Source organism: Callorhinus ursinus, unplaced genomic scaffold (genome assembly GCF_003265705.2).
Source record: "Callorhinus ursinus isolate GAN/ISIS: 27379988/994484 unplaced genomic scaffold, GSC_fseal_2.0 scaffold16, whole genome shotgun sequence".
NCBI lineage: Eukaryota > Metazoa > Chordata > Mammalia > Carnivora > Otariidae > Callorhinus > Callorhinus ursinus.
This window is the reverse complement of record NW_027397078.1, coordinates 35,757,042-35,764,303: the sequence shown is the minus strand read 5'-3', so window position 1 is coordinate 35,764,303 and position 7,262 is coordinate 35,757,042.

Sequence of the window (7,262 nt, the reverse complement as noted above, 5' to 3'; positions counted from 1 at the left end):
GCCGCACCACCGGAGGCCGGCGAGGAGCAGGAGAAGACACTGTGGAGTAGGCTCTGCGCGGACATCTCGGCGGGACTGTGCCTGGGGGCCACCCTCTTCCCGCTCTCGGGACGCTGGCGATTTGGAACCGGGAAAGGAAGGGGGCTCAGGCTAGGCTGCCAGGCGGGGCTGGCCCGAGGCTGGCCGAGGGCGGTGGAGGGCAGTGCCGGGCTCACGCGCCACCAGAGCGCTCCAAGTGCCCCAGCGGGTGCAGAAGCAGAAGATCCATCACCAGCCTTCTAGGAAAAGAGGTCGAGTGGCCTCCTTTGGCCGCTAGAACCTTCCCCCAAAGCCCAAGTCGCGAAAGGGGTAAGGAAGAGGAGGAGGAAGGTCAGGCGCTCTCTGGGTTCCCAGCTCCAGCCCGCCAGCGCCACTCCCCCTTCCCAGCCACCGCAGGAGACGCCGCGCTCCCGCTCGCTGGCTCTGGACAGCCTCGAAGTCTTCAGCAAGCTCCTCCTTGCGCCCTGAGGACAGTCCCGAGGGCTGGGGAGGTCCCCGCGCAGCGAGAGGGACTTCCTCCGGCCCTGAAGTTGGGCGCCCGAGCTGCGCCGGGGCTGCACCGTCGTTGTGTCCCAGCCCCAGAAGCTGCGCGTCGGGCCTCCACTTGGCTGTTGCGCCCACTCCTCCGACTGGCTAGGTGCGAGGGTGTCTCCAAGCTCCAGGTTCCCTCGGGGTGCTAGCCTTGCTATGAAGTGGGGACACGGACCGCGTTGTGCTTAGGGCCTCCCAAGGGCTGAGTGGCTACGGTGGGAGAGAATTCCTGGCTGCGCTCAGGGAGCTAAGGAGAGAGCCCCAGGGGCGAGTGCCCAAGCCCCACCAGATAAGGGCTCTGGATATTCGCAGCCCAGCCGAGGGCCCAGAGCTGGAGCGGAGCTGGAGCGGAGCTGTCCCCGCACGCTAAGGCTGGAGGCAGAGGGAAGGGGGTGGGCGGGTCGGGTAGGGCGGGAGGGAAGCCAGGTCTGGAGCTGGGGCGGAGCCAAGAGCAGGAGAAAGCAGAACGTGGAGTTTTCCAGGCGCCAAACCTGGGAGCCGCGCAGCGAGAGCGCAGCTCGCTGCTGATACCCGGTCTCCAGGGGAGAAAGCTACTGAGGACGGAAGTTCGGACCTTCTCCCCGTCTCCCCTCCCCCAGATCAACGGGGCGCCAGCTCCACTCACGTTTCTGGAAAGGAAAGGAAGTGTCAGATTGCACCCCACCCACTGGTGTCAGATGGGCAGCCCAGGACGGTTGCTCTAAAGTTGGAGTTAAATCTCCTGTCTTCTTCAGCCCCCCCCCCTTTTTTTAAGGACAGAGATTGAGTTCAAAAGCAGTGGCCGCAAATGAATGGGCTGGAGATGGGGACCTACTATGGAGGTGGGGAGAGTCCTGGCCCAGTAAGGGTCATGTGTGAATGTACTCGAGGAGGAGGGGTGAGTGAGGCTGGGCAGGAGGCAGGCGCCCAAAGCAGCGTCAGCCCAGAGGCTGCGGAGATTGGCGCTCACAAGCGATAGGTCTCCGGTTCGGCTCTAGGACGCCTCTGGGCGAAGCGCGCCTCGGCCACATTCCTGGGAAGCTGGAGAACTTGGCGATGTCAATGTTCCCCACTTGGAAACGAGTCTGGAAGCAGCTTTTCCCGCTACTGTCCGACCCCTGGAATCTAAAAAGCGCAAAGCCTCGCCCGCCTCTTGGCGGGCTTTGTGATGTAACATTTAAGTTTTGCAACGCAACTTACAACCTTCTCAATAGGGGAGCAGAAAGAATGTTGGACATGCCTGCGTACTTTATTTAACTATGTTCGTGTGTCCTCTTTTACCACTTCAGGGTGAAGAGAATTATACACGAATGTAAAGGTGACTTTCCTCTACCGTTTCTTTTATTAAAGAAAAAAAAACTCACAATGAATTTACAAATACAGGTGTTTGGCACAAACGTTCACCTTGCTGTGGGTATATAAGAATTGTCCAACTTTGATTTTAGAAGATTTCTTTTACTCCCTATAAAATTTTCAGGGGAAAATTTTGTCTTTTTCAAAAGTGTGTTCGATGTTCCTAGATACCCGACTATCTAGGAGGGGGCGGGTCGCGAAATCTAAAATAAGAATCCAACACCTCCACAAAGGGCTTCATTTGGCCCCCAGGATCTCTGCTGCACAGGTTTTTGTAAATGTGGCGGGACAGACTGCATCCAGGGAGTTCCTTCTGATAACTTTATGACCTATCTGCTGCTTGAAGACACAATGGGTTACAAATTTCCCAGGACTCTCACCGCTGTCCATCTCTTCGCACCCTGAGACTTAAGTATTTTCACTGGCTGACGATTAGGTGTGTATGGAGAAGCACAGCATTTAAAGTCGCTTACTTCCCTGCCTGACTACACACGCCAAATTACATTTGGGGGACTGTTGGTGTTTGCTCTCTTCCCTCTTCAAACAAGTCACATTTGAAGTACACGAGGGAGGCTCTTGCCTGCCTTTTCCTTTCTCAACAATACCCTGTAACTTGTCACGAGTAATGAAAATACTTAATATCTCTACCATTCAAGATACCATTGCATGGAATTGGTTATGCCTCATTGGATCTTGGCATTTGGAGTAGATGGTTAACAAAGTCACACTTCATAGGACCTCTTATAACTTAAGGTGGTTGAGCAAATGTAATTTATGGTTCATATATATTCTATTTCTCTAAACCCATATGATGACCATGGGGTTGAAAATGCAACCCTGCCACAATTATGTAAGGCTTATAAGAATGCCCTCTAGATACGAAGTCATACATTCCTGGTTATGGATGCTGGAAAGCCAGTGAGCAGAAGGACTCTGCTTGGGGCTTGGAGCAGACACATCCAGTTAATTCATCATCTTGTTTCCAATGGGTCTTGACCCTCTATTAGCCTGAAGCTTGCCTCACTGATGGGAACAATGAATAAATTGTTTTAAATATTCATAAAATTAACTTTGGGCTCCTTTTTCAAACCCCAGTGTAAACATGTGAGCTTTTAAAACACGGGAAGAAATGCAGTGGTACTTCTGGAAAGAAAGCATTCATAAGAAAATTATTTAGATTTTTTAAAATATTTTTGAACTATTTTGATTTCCAACCTGACTGCTATTAGGTTTATTTTGCAGTCATTGTGGTTTGTGGCATATTTATTCATTCCTAGTTAAGGCATCCGATTTTACTCTTGTTTGTTATATAATCCCTTTGCTTATATAGACCCAACTCACATTGGCCTTTCTGATTAACTGCCATCTTGATTAAGGAAGATCTGGGTTTCATTTACCAATTTCAAAAATGGCTGGTCTTGTTACACTGATCCCCAGAATCTTTCTTACAATTCATCAGCCTGCTTCATAAGCAATATCACTGGGAGTCTAGAAATAAATGGCTTTATTTATTTAAAAAATTAGATCTGCAGGACTTTGCTCCTTTATGAGGGCATTTGCTATTGAAAAGTAGTGTCCACATTTATTTTTTTCCCTCAGAACCAAAGTTAATCAAAGCCTTAGGATACCTGTTATTAAAGGGTAGCATAGTCTGTTCACTCTTCATTCTCCATTATAATTATCCTAGAAATTCAGTATAAAAAAATATATCCCATCTGGCCATGGCACAAGAATATTCTAATGAAAGTTCTAGAGTCCTTGGTCTGACATCAAGGTATCCTCTTAGCAAGGATCCTAGAATACTCATCAGTTCTCTTCGTATTCCCTTGAGATATTGTTCTACAAACACATACCTCTTACTACCAAAGGATATATTCTATTAAACCTAAATTTCCTTTTTCTTAACTTTATCCCTTGAAATTTTTCTTATCTCCAGCCAAAATTCCTCTTTCCCCTTGGTGTTTAGTCCCTCAAGCTATTTGTAGATTTTTATCATGCCCCTTGGGTCTAACTCTGTGGTTTGGCTACACTATAAAGTTCATATTTTGCTTTAAACCCATCATTGTAGATGATCTCCTCTGGATTCCCTCCAGTTGCTTATTTCTTTTCAATTCTGATGTCTAATGTTCTAGGTTGGGGCATCCTATTTTGCCCTTGTTTGTTATAATCTCATTCCTTATATCATCCCAAATCACATTCAACTTCCTGATTGATTGCCATATAATATTTCAGATATCTGATTGGCTCCCAACACTCAGTATCACTGATTTTTGCTTCACTCTGCCTGTGTCTCTCAAACTGATTGTGATCCCTCTGATATCATTATCATTTCTACATTTTTAGTGGTATCTAGGGTAAACAGTTCACAGCACCTCACTCTCCCACAGAAGTCCAGAGTTCTGCCTCTAAGTTCCGGAAACACGAAAAGGGGGACAGGTTTTTAATCTATGTGATGTAGAATATATGAGAAATTTACAGGACTTAAGAATGCTAATTGCATTAAATAACCAGACTGCTCCATGCTCAAACTGCTTCTTGATTGTAAGTTAGGAATTTTTTGCAGCTGAACTAAGACTGTTTCTTCTGATTCCTATTCTAGGATCTCCATGAATGAATATAATTGCCCAGGCACTTAAACTACAATTGACGGATGTCAGTGGAGGTAAATCTAGAGCCCCAGGATAATTCCATATGGGTAAGATTAGCAAAAACTCACTGTCTTAAACACCAACCCAGCACTGAGGAACAGTGATCGTTTTCCAAACATGAAAATATTGTCGGGGTGCCTGCATGGCTCAGTTGGTTAAGTGTCTGCCTTCGGCTCAGGTCATGATCTCAGGGTACTGGGATCAAGCCCCCCAACCCCAATCAGGCTCCCTTGCTTAGAGGGGAGGCTGCATATCCCTCTGCCTCTTTCCCTCCCCCTGTTTGTGTTCTCTCTCAAATAAATTAACTTTTTTAAAAAAAGAAAGAAAACAGTCATAAATATTCTCTAGAAGGTGAATATAATGATTTGCAAGATATAAGGGTATTTGAGAGCTTGAGTCAAAATCCGTACTCTGATGTGAGAAGACTAAGATGTAAGTTCCACTCTCCAGCTTAGAGAACAATATTCTATTACCAAAAGAGATATTCAGGGGGAAAAAAATCTTCACGCAAACACCACAGGGAAAAAGCACTGAACACGTCTATACCATTCATTAACTTGAATTTAGTATTGTACTCAAGATCATCTATTCAAACAGCTTGGTCCTGACCTTTTAATCATAACAATGTAAAAACTAACACTTGTTGGTACTTACTATATGGCAGGTGCTGGGCTGAAATAATGCATGCGCTATCGAAATCAACAAACACACACAAAGCTAGAATACCTAACCCCCAATTTTATAGATGAAGAAAACCAAGACCTGGAGCAGTCCCACAGGTCACCCCCTGATTAAGTGGCAGGGCTAGTATTCAGATCCATGTCATCTAACCTCAACTTCTAACTCTCGCAGGACTAGAACTGCAGATTAAGAAGCCCTTCATTTTGGAGGTGCTTTGGAACCCCTTCTGGGTGGATTTCAATTTGTTGGTTTCCCCTCTAGCTGTGTGACCTTGGGCACATCATTTCATGACTCTCAATCTCACTTCCCCATCTGCAAAATCACATCCACTTCAGAAGGCTGTAGAGATGGGGAAAGAACCTACTGTATGCAGCATGCTTAGCAAAGAGCATTCTGGAGAGAACGAGCACAATGACAGGAGTTAGAACTATAATCTATACAAAATCTCTACATTCTAAATTACTTTATGAATCCAGATATATTGAATGACCAACCATCCCTAATGTGAGTTCACCTGGTCTAACACCCAAAAGACCAAACCTTTCCAATTTTCTAATTAATCATTTAAAATTATTTGAAAAAGAACTGTGGTTGACTCTGAATAGTCATAGCTGGGATTTTCATCACTCCCCCAAGCTTTAGTGAGGTGCTATCAATACCAACTAAACAATACCAACATAGTCTTTCAAGGTAGGGCACTTTTTTGAGTTAAATGAAGGACAATTTGGGATTCTCTGTATTCAGAGAGGAGTGTAGGAAATGTTTTGCCTCCTACTACATTTATCTACCAACAGGCCAGTTTTTTGGCGCAATTTCACATTGCCCAGAATTAGAACCACGAACCCTCTCTCTACAAGAGGCATGCAGTTGAGGTTTGAGGTTTGATCTCAGGGTCCTGGGATGGAGGCCTGAGTTGGGCTCCATACTCAGCGCAGAGTCTGCTTAAGATTCTCTCCCTCTTCCTCAGCCCCCACCTAAAATAAATAATATTAAAAAAAAAAAAGCCAAGTTCCAGTATGGATGTGCTTAGCAGAGTACCAGGAGCCACACATGAAACAAAGAACTGTTGTTTACCTGCAGTCAGCATTTGAAAGAATCTTCCAACATCAAATCCTAAATGTAAAAAGTAAATCATCACTTTTGGTTTTGGCTTTGAAACTTGATCTCAAGAGACTTTTAATAAAAATACAAGTTGGCTGACAACCTATAAACGTTTTATTTTTTAAATTATTGAGCCAAAACCAAGAGTTGGTGGCTTAACCGACTGTGTCACCCAGGCGCCCCATCAGTTTATAAACATTTTTGAACACATGCTTCGTGCCAGTAGCATTCTTCTTTGTTTTGCTTTCTCCTGTCTTTGCAGTGAAGGTGCATTTGGAGTCTCAAAGTAAGTTAATTTTACCTAAACCTGGTATATGGTTCAGCTGTACTTAGTTACTTAGTTTTTAACATCTTCCCATAGCATGTTTTAGACTACTTTTGAGGATGAAGAATTAAGTAATGGGGTGGCCTGGGTGGTTCAGTTGGTTAAATTTCTGCCTTCAGCTCAGGTCCTGATCCCAGGGTTGTGGGATGGAGTCCCACATCAGGCTCCCTGCTCAGCGGGGAGCCTGCTTCTCCCTCTCCCTCTGCCCCTCCCCCGGCTTGTATGCTTGCGCGCGCGCGCGCGCGCGCGCGCGCGCGCTCTCTCTCTCTCTCTCACTCTCTCAATAGAACCTTTTTTAAAAATTAGGTAATAATGTAAATTATTTTTTATATTTTGTTACTCTAAAATTTTCATAATCTAAACATTTTTCAATATTTTCAATTTTTAAAAGTAAATAATGTTGAATTTTTTCCTCTGAAATTTTCATTTTCCCCAGAATCCTGACTTCTCTACATTGAATGGAAACAGGAAAACCTATTTGCCCAACACTTTTTCTAGTGACAAGATAGGGTGGGGCACGGGAGGGAATGAAGAAAGAAAAACAGCTGGTACTGTGCCTACGGTGTATATTTCTTTCTCATCTACTTTATTGAGGAATAATCTAT